General features: G+C 38.3%; 1 non-coding gene across 1 annotated transcript; it reads right to left on the bottom strand.

Moving 5' to 3' along the window:
- Window positions 1-16,429: 16,429 nt before the first annotated feature.
- LOC112764404 (small nucleolar RNA R71) lies at window positions 16,430-16,537 on the bottom strand. The gene has a single exon (XR_003183156.1). It is a non-coding gene; the product is annotated as a small nucleolar RNA R71 (small nucleolar RNA).
- Window positions 16,538-17,005: the final 468 nt, after the last annotated feature.

Here is a 17,005-nt window from a genome sequence, read left to right as displayed (position 1 = left end):
TGACTTTATGTTTTGGGTCAAGGTATAAATATGAACGGAAAAAATTTCGTCAATGATTGATGATGTGAAATGTTAAGTGATAGAATACATGACACATAACAAGTTCAATTAGACATTGACTAAATATGTTTACGAAAATTTATCAATTTAGTCACTAGGTCATATTAGGAATAAGATTTTTGTAATTGGGAAAAATGACTAAGTTAAAAATTTTTTATAAACATATTTCATCAATATCCAATTAGACATATTAGGTATTATATATGTTATCAATTAACGTTTTACAACATCTGTCTTTGAAGAAAATTGTTAATGGAGTGAATAGAGGACAAATTGATTAATTCACAATCTTTGAAGGACCAATTTGATTAAAAAATCTTTCAAAGATAAATTTAAAAAATGTCTTATTTTTCAAGAACTAATTTGACTATTAACCCCAAACAAATATCATGTGAAATAACTTAATTTTTTTACTAATAATTAATTTTAATATTTTTATATAAAAAATAATAAAAAAATTAATGTGCATATTTTTACATTTAATTAAGTGTTATCTCTATTGCATAAATATAATTAAATAATTTTTATACATATTATTTAAAAGTAATATATATATATATATTAATAATAGTATAAATAATTTATATTGATAGTTATAAAATTAACTCAAAAAAAATTTTTTTTAGACAATTGGATCTTGTAACATCCTACTATGCAGAGTTTTACGCTTAAGTCGTAGAACAGAAGTAGTGTGGTGTTACGGATCTCTAAACAGCAAAATAAATACATAATAGAGAAGAGAATAATATACTAGGAGCCTTGAAACGAAACGGGTAAGCAAAATTTGCAAAATGAAAAGCGCAATGCTCGAAAGAAAGGATTACTTGCGTGCTAAGAAACCTAATCGGGAAATGATAAAGATAAGCAAAAGAGTAAAGAAAAGCCAAGGAAATAGCATAACAAGCCCCCGACTCAGCCTGCAAAGCTAATACATTTAAACATACATAAGTATCCCCAAGATACACCAAAATATCAAAATAAACTCCTATCTCTCCCTCAACCTCTAAGAGGAGTAGCATACACAAGTTACTTGGAGAGTAAGCTAGTACATATATACATATAAACAAACAGAAACCAAAATACACCCAAGAACTACTTCGCTTCGGGGATCCAAACGCCTAGCGAGGAGTCTCTCGACATACATCTGAAAAACAACAACACAGTATAGAATGAGAACCAGAGGTTCTTAACATGGTAAAAGTGCCACGCGTATAATAAATAAGGTCCTGAGAGTGTCGTAGTCAATCCTAGAACTCCATTATTCAATTATCCAACTTAATTACTAAACAGAAACCATAAACAGGGTAGGTATTCTAAATCTACCTAACTTACTCAATTTCAATCCTATCATAACACCAAACCATTTCTCCATTTCCTCCATCCCTCCATCATTCATAATGCAACAGAAACAAGCACCAAACAAGTTCACGCACAAGTAATGAGCAGATATACAAGTAGCAAGTATAATAGGTAGCAGGTGGTATATATCAATTAGGCAAACCGAGGAAATGCATAGCAATTAAAACAAACAAATGCATATGATGCATGCCTGTCCTATGACTGATGGGGCCCATCTGTCGGTTATCCATCCAACCCGACAAGTCCGAAAACCTTAAAATGTATCCTGTCGTGCATCTCCAAGAGTCTATGCATAGAGTTCACATTCATTCATCATATAATCACTCAATGGGGGCTATCCATACCAGGAAATTTATACGTGCCCGGTCACCCTTACGACATAGGGTCAACAGAGTATCGAAATTTAACCTAGAACACGTGGTGGCGAGCCACGATTTTTACCCAGGAAAACTTGTATCTCAGATATCATTATTCATAAGCCATGGCAAATTCATCATCAATTATCAAGCCTTAGCGTTAAACTTCGTTAACATACTTATTTCCTTCATAAAAGCAACCATTTACAACTTTCTTCACCCTCAAGATATATTGTTTTCCTAGCTTCTTTTATCCAATGGACCTAAAACTATACTTTAAGCCTTAAAGGAAGAAAATGGAGGTTTATAAGTGGAAAATTGGTTTAAAAATAGTTTAAACCAATTTTTGCAGTAGGCAGCATCCACGCGTACGCGTAGAGTGTAACACCCTAATTAGCCTAAGCTTTACCTCGCGTCGTAAAGCAAAGGTTAGTCAAGGATTACGACAGTTCTAAGCTCATACATAATATATATATAGAAGCCCGATAAAGGATATAGCTCAAAACGTACTAACGAAACTACTAGCTTAAGGCACAAGAAACAGATTTAAGATAATAAAAGATAAGTATATAATATCATAAGAAACTAGTCACGGCTCGCGGAGTTTAAGCCGGCTAGTCATATACAACCCATATATGAATCCAAATAGTAAAAACAGCTTATACAAGTTTTGTTCTCTCTAAGTCAAGCCTCTAGGCAAAGCAAAATACAAAAGTGAGAGACATATATAAAATAAATCAAAATACTCAAAAGACGTATCCAGATCCCCCGCTTCTGTTACCAACCAAACAACGCACCGAGGTGGGTTACGACCTGCATCTGAAAAACACAACAGAGATATGGTATGAGAACCGGAGGTTCTCAGCATGGTAACAGTGCCTAGTGATGTAGGATATAACACACCGGGATGCTAAAAGCAATCCTAGACTCCATATTCATCACAAGAATTCAAGTTTAAAGCAGTCTAAACAATAAAGCATAATATGTAAAACCTTAACAAAAGTTAAAACCTTAGTATATCAAAAGGGTAATCTATTCTTAAAGGATTTTATACTTTAACCGAACACCGCTGTCCCACAGCCTTCACCAACCTACCCTCCATGCGAACCCATCGCCATTGCCTACCTAACCTCCTTAAAACCAGACAAACACAGGTAATACAAGCAAGGAAACACATGTAATATTCAAGTATGTAGCAAGTAATTCAAGAAGCAAGTATGCATATCATACAAGTAGGCAAACTCAAGTAGTCAAAGCAAGCAAACATATATAAGATGCATATGATAAATGTTTGTCCCATTGGCTGTGATATCAGATGTCGGTTACTGTGCCAAACCCGACAGCAAATCCAGTCGATAACTCCCGGATTAGTCTCTCTATTGCGCATAAGGAGGAAAATTTCGAGGGAGAATACCCTACCACCTTCTCCTTTCAGAGAGGAATATTCTAGGGGAGCTTGTCCTACCACCTTCCTCTAGTTGTCGCATGATTCCGTGGGTTAGAGCCCTACCACCTTGCAGTCAGAGAGAAACCCATGCTCAGGAGGAAAAATTCCGAAGGAGGCCCTACCACCTTCTCCTTTCAGAGGGAAATATTCCGAGGGATGCGTGCCCTACCACCTTCCTCTGGAGCAATCAAAATGAGTGAGAAGCTCAACGCCAAGCCTCGATCTGAGCATAGGCGGGATACTGCCACAGCCCCTTCAATGGATTGAAATGCATATTATAATTACGAAATCAAACTCAAAGGCCACTCCTCATAGCACACTTCCACTCACTCACATTCCATCAACCATACTCATCCATATCCAAATCTTCAACTCATCACAAGCATCACTTATTCATGACTTTCTATTCCGAAACTTGCTAGTTTGTTAATTTCTCAATTTCATCCACCATTCTTCTTTCGCACTACACCAAACTCATCTTCGGTACACCAGAAACCTAAGCCTCCATTCTCTAATCTTTAATGGTAATCATTAACTAAAACCCTTCGCCTATCTCTCATATTCCTGTACTCAAAATTAAACCCAAAAGCCTTAAAATGGTGTTAATAAAGCTTACAACCTTGTTGGGAAGGTGAAATAGTTGAAAACAAAGTTTAAAATTATGAAACAGGGTGTGTGCATGCACACAGAGGTGTGCGTGCGCAAGCTTAGGAAGGTTTTGAAAGCTTGCGTACGCACAGGTGTGTGCGTATGCACTGATACTAAAATTTATAGAGTCTGTTCACTCGCACAAGCTATGCGAGTGCCCCTAACAGACGTCCCTTCTCGACTTGTGCATGTGCACAGGGGTGTGCGTCCACACAGGTCGTAATTCTTCATTGATGTGCGCGCGCACAAGCTGTGCCAGCGCTGCTACCCGAGCCCTTTCCCCTACCTGTGCGTACGCACATGTCTGTGTGTCCGTACAGATTAAATTTTTTGCAGGGTTGTACGTCCGCACAAGGCTGTGCGTGCGCACATATCAGAAATCCTGAAATTCTGCAACTTTACAGAATTTCATATTTTCAACACCAACTTTGAAGGATCATAACTTCCTCTACAAAATTCCAAATTTTACAAACTTTATATCGAATTAAAAGGTTTTCAATGAACTTTAATTTCAAATAATTTTCAACCAATTTTGAAAACTAAGGAATAAGTTATAATCGGATAAAGTTCATTAAAAATCAATTTTTACCCAAAGTTCCCAATTCTCATATCCCAAAACAATCAAAACCATACCAAACTCCCCTCTACAGCACAATCTACCCTCTTAGATCACTTTTCACAATTAATACCAATCTTTCCATCATATTTCATCATTTTTAACCTCAATAATCAAGTATATATATAACACTCCAAACATATATCCACCAATCATCGATCATTTTATCACTAACAACCTTCATCATCAACTCAACCAAGCTTCATATTATTATCCAACAATATTCATTCATCCAAAACCATCATATCTCAACATCATCATTTAACATCAACAACAATATCAATTTATGGTACATCATAAACCAACCAATCATCAACAACAAATCAATTTTCAAACCTATCCTATGGGTCACTAGCCTAAGTGTCCATGAATATTATATACTACATAGAGAAAACCAAAATCATATCTTGGCCGATTCTCAATATGTCCAAAACCCAAAATTGAGCACAAAATGAGCCTTCCAACCACAATCCAAGCTTCCAACAACCACCAACAAGCTCCAAACTCACAATAATCAAACTATACATGCATAAACCACCACAAATCAACCTAGGGTTCCATTTAAACATAATGTCACAAGGGTTTAATGTCTCTTACCTTTCCCAACAGTTTTGATAACCAAAATTTAATGCTAATCAAGGATTAGAGTGAACCTAAACATCCAAAATCACAAAAAATAACTTAATTCAAAACCCTAAAAACCCAAAACTTTGAAGAAAGAAACTGGGAAGATTTCGTGGTTACCTCTAGAGTTTCTTGGATAGATTTTGTAGAGCTCGTCACAAGGAACGTGTAGCCATGAATGGTGCAACGATCGGAGCTCTGTAGCTCAAGATATCGCGAAAAGAAGAGAGGTGTGAATAGTGAAAAGGGAGGTTCTCTTCTCCTCCTTAGTAGCTGCGTGAGTGTTGTGTTTTGAGAGAGTTATGGCTGGTGGGTTCACTTAATGAACCCATTTATATGTTGGGCTTGGGCCCAACTTGGGCCCGGTCTAACCCGTTAGCATTTTTAGCCCATTTGGCTCAGTTTCGAGCCAAACCTTTAAAATTAACGCCCGATTTTTCATTTCTAATGTTTTTCTAAGGTTTTTTTACTGTTTCCACTTTTTCTCGTGTGGTACCGGGCAGACTTGAACCGGTTCAACCGGTTCAACTGCCGGTTTACCATTTTTCACGGTTTTTCGCAAGAAATACATTTTTTGACTCAGAAAAACCTACTGAGTCCAAAGATCACCTTTAAATCCTCAAATTCTCACTCTAACTTTTTGGAGTCTAATTTGGGCAATATAATCACTTAAGTAATAGGTTGATTAGTTGCGGTTTTTACATCCTCCATTCCTTAAGAAGATTTTCGCCCTTGAAAATCCGGATCACGCGATGTAATATATATATATATATATATATATATATATATATATATATATATATATATATATATATATATATATGCTTACATATATTCTCCATGAAGAATCCTAATTTCGACGTTGCCAACTCAACAAGTTGCCAAAGCATCTCATTCGCCATCATCTTACCGTGTCAGCATTCCCTCTCGCCAACTCCTGCATAGAATAGTTCAGGCGGATAGGTAGAAAATGAGCAAATTTGGTTAAACGAACCACGATCACCCAAGCCACATCAAATCCCAACCTAGTCCCCAGCAAACCGGTCACAAAGTTCATCGCGATTCCTTCCCATTTCCACTGAGGAATCTCAAGAGGCTGCATCATTCCTGACTGCCTCTGTTGCTCTATTTTGCCTTCTGACATGTCCACACTTAGATACCACTATAGCTACATTAGATTTCATCTCAGGCCACCAGAACATCTTCTTTAAGTCATACTACATCTTCGCACTTCCGGGATGAATAGGAAATCCATTGTAGTGAGCCACCGAAAATAAGTCTTACCTCAACCTCCCGACATCCGGTATGCAATTTCTTCCCTTATATCTCCACAATCCTTCACCATCCTTAGTGAAATCCTTACGTCGCTTATCACCAACTGGTTGGAACAATTCCTGAATCTTCCGCTCATCTTGCTGAGCCTTTTTGAATTCTCCATCTTAAGCGTGCTTGAAATCTGCAACTGGCTCAAACAAGCTCTTCCAGCAACCTCACCAATGTCCAGCTTAAGATCCACAAACTTATCCACTAGCTCCTCTTCGTTGATTCTCTTCCAAGCAATTGTTAAAGATTTCCAACCCAATGTGTCTGCGACTACCTTCGCCTTTCCAGGGTGGTAACTCAGTTCAAATTCATAGTCCTTTAGCAACTCCATCCGTCTTCTCCAATGCATTTTAAGCTCTTTCTGATCAAATACATACCTGAGACTCTTATGATCAGAAAAGATGCTAAACCTCACTCCGCACAAGTGGTGCCTCCAAATCTTCAGTGCAAATACAGTCGCCGCTAATTCCAGGTTATGAGCTGAGTAGTTCACCTCATGCGGTCTCAGCTGACGTGATGCGTAAGCCACCACATTCCGGTGTTGCATCAACAAATAACCTAAACCCTTCAGAGCAGCATCACAGTATACTTCGAATGGTTCATGCGGTTCCAACAAGATTAAAACAGGCACTAAAGTTAACTTCTGCTTCCAAGTATGAAAACTTCCTTCACACTCCGACATCCAAACAAAAGGCGCTTCCTTTCTTGTCAACTTAGTCATTGGTAATGCAATCCGAGAAAATCCTTCAATGAATCTCCAGTAATATCCGGCTAAACCTAGGAAGCTTCTGACTTCTGTCACCATTGTCGGCCTTTCCTATCCCATCACCATTTCCACCTTAGAAGGATCTACAGCTATTCCTCCCTCACTCACCATATGACCTAAGAGCTTCACTTCTTCCTTCCAGAACTCACACTTCGACAACTTAGTGTACAACTTTTGCTGCGTCACTCTGATTATCGTCACTAAGAATCCAGAAATTCTTTCTTTTAAACCAAAATACCAATTTTGTAATACATTTCAAAACCTTTAAAACAAGTCCAATCTAAATTAGTCCATTGTTAAAACCTTATCAAAGAGTCAAAAACCATTTATTTGCAATTCAAACATTTTAAAGCATGATTTGCCTAAATTCATTGAAACCTTTAAATCAAAACCTTTCCATTTGAATCCCCTTTCTTAAATTAAAATTTACAACCCAAAATCACAAGTGAACAAAATCTTAGGACTCACTTTTCCTTTTCAAATCGTATCATTTGATCAAAAGTTCCAATCTTAGTTTCAAAACCAAATCATTCAAACCAGAATTTCAAACTAAGTTTAAAAATCAATCTAAGCTTTAAAACCTTTTTCGACACGAACGATGATAGTCTATACCATGAAGATAAGTTGAGGTTTGGCCATCGGCTTCGTACTTACCTCAATCATGTTGTTGTGATCGACCCGCCTCATGTGTTCTTCGGTGCAGATAATCTCTAACCAAATGTCCTGGTGCGCCACACTTGTAACATAATTTCTTAGCTAATTGGCATGGCTTATTCGGATGGTAGTTTCCACACTCCTGACATTTCATATTAGAAGAATAAGCTCTTGATCGCTTCCCTTCACCATATTTCTTAAGGTTTTGCCCCCTTGGTCCAAGGTTGTTGTTGCATTCCCTACTAGTGTTTACTCCATCAGTGTCCCTTGACGAGGCTACCGTCTTCGCGTTCTCTTCAACCACTCTTGCCTTGTTCACCAGATCGGAGAAAATACAGATCTCCATAGGAGCCATAACCGTCCTGATGTCATCCTTCAAACCCTTTTGATACTTGACACACTTCTAACTTTCATAGGCCTCCGGGGCACCCTGACACGCCTTAGAGAATCTACAAAGTTCCTCGAATTTGCTTGTATATTCTGACACCGACAAGGAACCTTGCTCCAGCTGCAATAGTTCCATCTCCTTTGCTTCCCTTACCGACTGAGGAAAATACTTCTTGTAGAAGGCCGTTTGGAATACATCCCAAAGAACATCTGCATTCTGGAGCTGTAGCAAACGGCATTTTTCCTGCCACCAATGCTGGGCCTCTTCCTGAAGTTGGTAAGCAGCAAACGCTTTGTATTGGTTATGCGGGACATACTGTGCTTGCAGTGCGCGTTTCATAGCTTGGAACCAATTATCCGCTTCCGTGGGATTAGTTGAACCTCGAAAACTCGAAGGATGAACCTTGAGAAAGATCGCCAAGGTCATCAGAGCACCTCTCGTGTTATCTCCGTTTCCTTCCGCATTCTCATTTGCATTTCTTTCACCAATTTCTTTTCCGTTTCTAGCTGGTTGGCCTAACCTCTGCACAGCTTGTAGAGTCGCAGTAGCGGTAGCCCCCATGATATTCGCAAGATTCGTCATTGCCGCCATGAACTCGGCATGGTTATCGGCCGGTCGCTCATTCCTACTCTCTCCTTGTGAACGCGTACGACCTCGTCCGGGAGTGGCCATTAGGGTTCCTGTCTACGCCAAATAATCGATATCAAGGTGATCAGTCTCAATATCAAAATCCTAGTGCTTCAATTACCCCAAACAGGCACTCATAAACAAGCACGCTAGGAAATATCAAGTAGATAACCTAATAGCATAAAAGAAAAGACACACAGAGTATACAATGAAGCACAATCGGTCTATCCCTTAGGCTCACAAGGACGAACCGCTCTGATACCACTAAATGTAACACCCTAATTAGCCTAAGCTTTACCTCGCGTCGTAAAGCAAAGGTTAGTCAAGGATTACGACTGGTCTAAGCTCATACATAATATATATAGAAAGAATAGTATAATCTAGAAGCCCGATGAAGGATATAGCTCAAAACGGGATTTGAAAAGCTCAAAACATATTAATGAAACTACTAGTTTAAGGCACAAGAAACAGATTCAAGATAATAAAAGATAAGTATATAATATCATAAGAAACTAGTCACGACTTGCGCAGTTTAAGCCGGCTAGTCATATGCATCTCATATGTGAATCCAAACATTAAAAACAGCTTATACAAGTTTTGTTCTCTCTAAGTCTAGCCTCTAGTCAAAGCAAAATATAAAAGTGAGAGGCATATATAAAATAAATCAAAAGACTCAAAAGACATATCCGGATCCTCTGCTTCTGTCACCAACTAGACAACGCACTGAGGTGGGTTGCGACCTGCATCTGAAAAACACAACAGATATATGGTATGAGAACCAGAGGTTCTCAATCTGGTAACAGTGCCCAGTGATGTAGGATATAAGACCCCGGATGCTAAAGGCAATCCTAGACTCCATATTCATCACAAGAATTCAAGTTTAAAGCAGTCTAAACAATAAAGCATAATATGTAAAACCTTAACAAAAGTTAAAACCTTAGTATATCAAGATGGTAATCTATTCTTAAGGTATTTTCTACTCTAACCGAACACTGTTGTCCCACAGCCTTCATCAACCTACCCTCCATGCGAACCCATCGGCATTGCCTACTTAACCTCCTCAAAACCAGACAAACACAGGTAATACAAGCAAGGAAACATAGGTAATATTCAAGTATGTATCAAGTAATTTAGGAAGCAAGTGGGCATATTATACAAGTAAGCAAACTCAAATAGTCAAAGCAAGCAAACATATATAAGATGCATATGACGAATGTCTGTCCTATTGGCCGTGATATCACATGTCGGTAACTGTGCCAAACCCGACAGCAAATCCGGTTGACAACTCCCGGATTAGTCTCTCTATTGCGCATAAGGAGGAAAATTTTGAGGGAGAGTGCCCTACCACCTTCTACTTTCAGAGGGAAATATTCCGAGGGATGCATGCCCTACCAACTTTCTCTGTAGCAATCAAAATGAGTGAAAAGTTCAACGCCAAGCCTCAATCCGAACATAGGCGGGATACTGCCACAGCCCCTACGACAGATCGAAATGCATATTATAATTACGAAATCAAACTCAGAGGCCACTCCTCATAGCACACTTCCATCCACACTCATTCAATCAACCATACTCATCCATTTCCAAATCTTCAACTCATCACAGACATCACTTATTCATGACTTTCTATTCCAAAACTTGCTAGTTCGTTAATTTCTCAATTTCATCCACCATTCTTCTTTTGCACTACACCAAACTCATCCTTGGTACACCAGAAACCTAAGCCTCCGTTCTCTAATCTTTAATGGTAATCGTTAACTAAAATCCTTCGCCTATCTCTCATATTCCCATACTCAAAATTAAGCCCAAAACCCTTAAAATGGTGTTAAAGAAGCTTACAACCTTGTCGGGAAGGTGAAATAGTTGAAAACATAGTTTAAAATTATGAAACAGGGCGTGTATGTGCACACAAGGGTGTGCGCAGGTTTTGAAAGTGTGCGTACGCACAACTGGCACAAGTTGTGCGAGCGCCTCTAACAGACCTCCCTTCCTAACTTGTGCGTGCGCACAGGGGTGTGCGTTCGCACAGGTCGGAATTCTTCATTGATGTGAGCGCACACAAGCTGTGCTAGCGCTGCTACCCAAGCCCTTTCCCCTGCTTGTGCGTACGCACAGGTCTGTGCGTCCGCACAGATTAAATTTTTCGCAGGGTTGTGCATCTGCACAAGGCTGTGCGTGCGCACATATCAGAAATCCTGAAATTCTGTAACTTTGCAGAATTTCAGATTTTCAATAGTAACTTTGAAGGATTATAACTTCCTCTACAAAATTCCAAATTTTGCAAACTTTATATCGAATTAAAGGGTTTTCAATGAACTTTAATTTCTAACAATTTTCAACTAATTTTGAAAACTGAGGCATAAGTTATGATCGGACAAATTTTATTAAAAATCCATTTTTACCCAAAGTTCCCAATTCTCATATCCCAAAACAATCAAAACCATACCAAACTCCCCTCTACAGCACAATCTACCCTCTTAGTTCACTTTTCACAATTAATACCAATCTTTCCAATATATTTCATCATTTTCAACCTCAATAATCAAGTATATTTATAAACACTCCAAACACATATCCACTAGTAATAATTTTATCGCTAGCAACCTTCATCATCAACTCAACCAAGCTTCATATTATTAACCAACAATATTCATTCATCCAAAACCATCATATCTCAACATCATCATTTAACATCACCAACAATATCAATTTATGGTACCGGTACATCATAAACCAACCAATCATCAACAACATATCAATTTTCAAACCTATCCTATGGGTCACTAGCCTAAGTGTCGATGAATATTATATACTACATAGAGAAAACCGAAACCATTCCTTGGCCGATTCCCAATATGTCCAAAACTAAAAATTGAGCAGCAAATGAGCCTTCCGACCACAATCCAAGCTTCCAACAGTCACCAACAAGCTCCAAACTCACAATAATCAAACTATACATGCATAAACTACCACAAAACAACCTAGGGTTCCATTTAAACATAATGTCACAAGGGTTTAATGTCTTTTACCTTTTCCAATAGTTTTGATAGCCTTTCCAATGCTAATCAAGGATTAGAGTGAACCTAAACTTCCAAAATCACAAAAACTCACTTAATCCAAAACCCTAAAAACTTGAAATTTTAAAGAGCAGAACTGGGAAGATTTTGTGGTTACCTCTAGAGTTTCTTGGATGGGTTTTGTAGAGCTCGTCACAAGGAACGTGTAGCCGCAAAACGGTGCGGCGATCGGAGCTCTGTAGCTCAAGATATCGTGAAAAGAAGAGAGGTGTGAATAGTGAAAATGAAGGTTTTCTTCTCAGCCTTAGCAGCTGCGTGAGTGTTGTGTTTTGAGAGAGTTATGGCTGGTGGATTCACTTAATGAACCCATTTATATGTTAGGCTTGGGTCCAACTTGGGCCCAATCTAACCCGTTAGCATTTTTAGCCCCTTTGGCCTAGCTTCGGGCAAACTTTTAAAATTAATGCCCAGTTTTCCATTTCTAATGTTTTTATAAAGTTTTTTTTACTGTTTCCACTTTTTCTCGTGCGGTACGGGGCAGACTTGAACCGGTTCAACTGCCGGTTCGCAGTTTTTCTCGGTTTTCGCAAGAAACACATTTTTTGACTCAGAAAAACCTACTGAGTCCAAAGATCACCTTTAAATCCTAAAAATTTCGCTCTAACATTTTGGAGTCTAATTTGGGCAATATAATCACTTAATTAACTGGTTGATTAGTTACAATTCTTACATAGGCCGCGCGCGCGTAGAGCGTACATCAAGTCACGCGTACGCGTGACTCATGCATACGCATGAATATGCACCCACGCGTACGCATGCTTCTCGCGCATGTGTCGCCAAATTTTAAGCCACACATACGCGTGAGCCACGCTGATGAGCGGATAATTTATACGCTTTTTGGCATTGTTTTTAGTATGTTTTTAGTATGTTTTAGTTAGTTTTTAGTATATTTTTATTAGTTTTTAGTTAAAATTCACTTTTCTGGACTTTACTATGAGTATGTGTGTTTTTCTGTGATTTCAGGTATTTTCTGGCTGAAATTGAGGGACCTGAGCAAAAATCTAATTCAGAGGCCAAAAAGGACTGCAGATGCTGTTGGATTCTGACCTCCCTGCACTCGAAGTCGATTTTCTGGAGCTACAGAAGCCCAATTGGCGCGATCTCAACTGCTTTGGAAAGTAGACATCCTGGGCTTTCCAGCAATATATAATAGTTCATACTTTTCCTGAGATTTGATGGCCCAAAACGGCGTTCCAAATCATCTCAAAACTGCCCGGCGTTAAACGCCGGAACTGGCACAAGAATGGGAGTTAAACGCCCAAACTGGCACAAAAGCTGGCGTTTAACTCCAAGAGAAGTCTCTACACGAAAATGCTTCAATGCTCAGCCCAAGCACACACCAAGTGGGCCCGAAAGTGGATTTTTATGTCATTTACTCATCCTTGTAAACCCTAGGCTACTAGTTCTCTACAAATAGGACATTTTACTATTGTATTCTTATCTTGGTAGCTATCTTTATTCTTATGCTATCTTAGATCATGGGGGCTGGCCTCACGGCCATGCCTAGACCTTGTTCTTATGTATTTTCAATGGTGGAGTTTCTACACATCATAGATTAAGGTGTGGAGCTCTGCTGTATCTCGAGTATTAATGCAATTACTATTGTTCTTCTATTCAATTCAGCTTATTCTTGTTCTAAGATATTCATTTGCACCCAAGAACATGATGAATGTGATGATTATGTGACACTCATCATCATTCTCACTTATGAACGAGTGCCTGACAACCACTTCTGTTCTACAAGCAAACAAGGCTTGAATGTTTATCTCTTGGATCCCTTAATCGGAATCTTCGTGGTATAAGCTAGAATTGATGGCGGCATTCAAGAGAATCCGGAAGGTCTAAACCTTGTCTGTGGTATTCTGAGTAGGATTCAATGATTGAATGACTGTGACGAGCTTCAAACTCCTGAAGGCTGGGCGTTAGTGACAGACGCAAAAGAATCAATGGATTCTATTCCAACCTGATTGAGAACCGACAGATGATTAGCCGTGCTGTGACAGGGTGCGTAGAACATTTTCACTGAGAGGATGGGAGGTAGCCACTGACAACGGTAAAACCCTACATACAGCTTGCCATGGAAAGGAGTAAGAAGGATTGGATGAAGACAGTAGGAAAGCAGAGAGACGGAAGGGACAAAGCATCTCCATTTGCTTATCTGAAATTCTCACCAATGAATTACATAAGTATCTCTATCTTTATGCTTTATTCATACATCATCCATAACTATTTGAATCTGCTTGACTAAGATTTAGAAGGTGACCATAGCTTGCTTCATACCAACAATCTCCATGGGATCGACCCTTACTCGCGTAAGGTTTATTACTTGGACGACCCAGTGCACTTGCTGGTTAGTTATGCGAAGTTGTGATAAAGAGTTGAGATTGCAATTGTGCGTACCATGTTGATGGCGCCATTGATGATCACAATTTCGTGCACCAAGTTTTTGGCGCAGTTACCGGGGATTGTTCGAGTTTGGACAACTGACGGTTCATCTTGTTGCTTAGATTAGGTATTTTTCTTCAAAGTTCTTAAGAATGAATTCTAGTGTTTCAAGGTGATGTTCTTATCATCACCAAAGCTAATTGATTTTCATCAATTTAGCTCTTGAATGCAATGTCCTGCTGAAGCTTGGCTAGCCATGTCTAATTCCTTTAGACTGAAGCTTTAGACTAACATTGCATGATTCCTGGAATTCTCATTAAGAATTTTGATATCTTTATTTTTTTTTCCACTTAATTTTCGAAAAAACAAAAAAAAAATTACAAAATCATAAAAAAACCAAAAATATTTTATGTTTCTTATTGAGACACTAGTCTCATTTTAAGTTTGGTGTCAATTGCATGTTTCTGTTCTTCTTGCATTTTTCATGTGTCTTCAGTGATCTTCAAGTTGTTCTTGATGATTTACTTGCTCTGATCTTTAAATTCTCTTGTCTTGAGTGTTTTGTTGTTTCTCATATGCATTCTCAACTTGTTAGTGTCAATAGTATACAAACTTTTAGGTTTGGTGTCTTGCATGCATTGTTTATTTGATTTCAGTTGCATTTTGATTATTCCTCATTATTAAAAATCCAAAAAAAATTTTAATTTTGTGTCTTTTCAAGTCAATAATACAGAGAATTGAAGATTCAGAACATACTGCAGAGGAATTACACAGAAAAAGCTGGGCGTTCAAAACGCCCAGTGAAGAAGGAAAACAGGCGTTTAAACGCCAGTCAGGGTGCCTGGCTGGGCGTTTAACGCCAGGATGGCACAAGAGGGAAGATTTTATTTTCAATGCTAATTTTTTTTAAGTTTTCAAAATTTTTCAAAATCAAATCTTTTTCAAATCAAATCTTTTCAATCAAATCTTTTTCAAAATCAATTTCTTTCCATTTTCAAAAATACTTGCTATCAAATAATGATTTGATTCAACATTTCAAGTATGTTGCCTTTTCTGTTGAGAAAGGTTTAATGTTTGAATCATATCTTTTCTTGTTAGCCAAGTCATTAATTTTCAAAATCAAATCTTTTTAAATTGTTTTTCAAATCATATCTTCTCAATCATGTCTTTTTAAAACTATATCTTTTTCAATCATATCTTCTTAAATCACATCTTTTTCAAAATAGTTTTTAATCATATCTTTTTAATTTCTTATTTCAAAATCTTTTTCAAAAATCACTTGATTTCTTTTCCACTCTTAGTTTTCGAAAATCAATTAGTGTTTTTCAAAATATTTTTAAAATCTCTTACTTAATTTTCGAAAATTTCTTTCCCTCTTCTCACATCCTTCTATTTATGGACTAACACTACTCCTCAATGCACAATTCGAACTCCATCTTTCCTTGATAAGTTCAAATTTTCTACCTCTTCCTTCTATTTTTCTTTTCCTCTGACACCTCAAGGAATCTCTATACTGTGACATAGAGGATTCCATATTTTCTTGTTCTTTTCTCTTTCATATGAGCAGGAGCAAAGACAAAAGCATTCTTGTTGAGGCTGACCCTGAACCTGAAAGGACCTTGAAGCGAAAGCTAAGAGAAGCTAAAGCACAATTCTCTGTAGAGGACCTAACAGAAATCCTCAAAGAAGAAGACATGGCAGCCGAAAACAACAACAATGCCAACAATGCAAGGAAGGTGCTGGGTGACTTTACTGCACCTACTCCCGACTTCTATGGGAGAAGCATCTCTATCTCTGCCATTGGAGCAAACAACTTTGAGCTTAAGCCTCAATTAGTTTCTCTAATGCAACAGAATTGCAAGTTTCACGAACTTCCATTGGAAGATCCTCATCAGTTTCTAGCTGAGTTCTTGCAAATCTGTGATACTGTCAAAACCAATGGGGTTGACCCTGAGGTCTATAGACTTATGCTATTCCCTTTTGCTGTAAAAGACAGAGCTAGGATATGGTTGGACTCACAACCTAAAGAAAGCCTGAACTCTTGGGAAAAGCTAGTCAATGCCTTCTTGGCAAAGTTCTTTCCACATTAAAAATTGAGTAAGCTTAGAGTGGAAGTCCAAACCTTCAGACAAAAGGAAGGTGAATCCCTCTATGAAGCTTGGGAAAGATACAAACAATTGATCAGAAAGTGTCCTTCTGACATGCTTTCTGAATGGAGCATCATAGGTATCTTCTATGATGGTCTGTCTGAACTGTCCAAGATGTCATTGGATAGTTCTGCTGGAGGCTCTCTTCATCTGAAGAAGACGCCTGCAGAAGCTCAAGAACTGATTGAAATGGTTGCAAATAACCAATTCATGTACACTTCTGAAAGGAACCCTGTGAACAATGGGACGAATCAGAAGAAAGGAGTTCTTGAGATTGATACTCTGAATGCCATATTGGCTCAGAACAAAATATTGACTCAGCAAGTCAATATGATTTCTCAAAGTCTGTCTGGAATGCAAGCTGCACCAGGCAGTACTAAGGATGCTGCATCTGAAGAAGAAGCTTATGATCCTGAGAATCCTTCAATGGAAGAGGTGAATTACATGGGAGAACCCTATGGAAACACCTATAATTCTTCATGGAGAAATCATCCAAATCTCTCATGGAAGGATCAACAAAGACCTCAA

The sequence above is a fragment of the Arachis hypogaea genome, chromosome 2 (assembly GCF_003086295.3).
Source record: "Arachis hypogaea cultivar Tifrunner chromosome 2, arahy.Tifrunner.gnm2.J5K5, whole genome shotgun sequence".
Lineage (NCBI taxonomy): Eukaryota > Viridiplantae > Streptophyta > Magnoliopsida > Fabales > Fabaceae > Arachis > Arachis hypogaea.
Note: the sequence above shows the minus strand (reverse complement) of the source record. Positions and strands in the feature narration are given on the sequence as shown.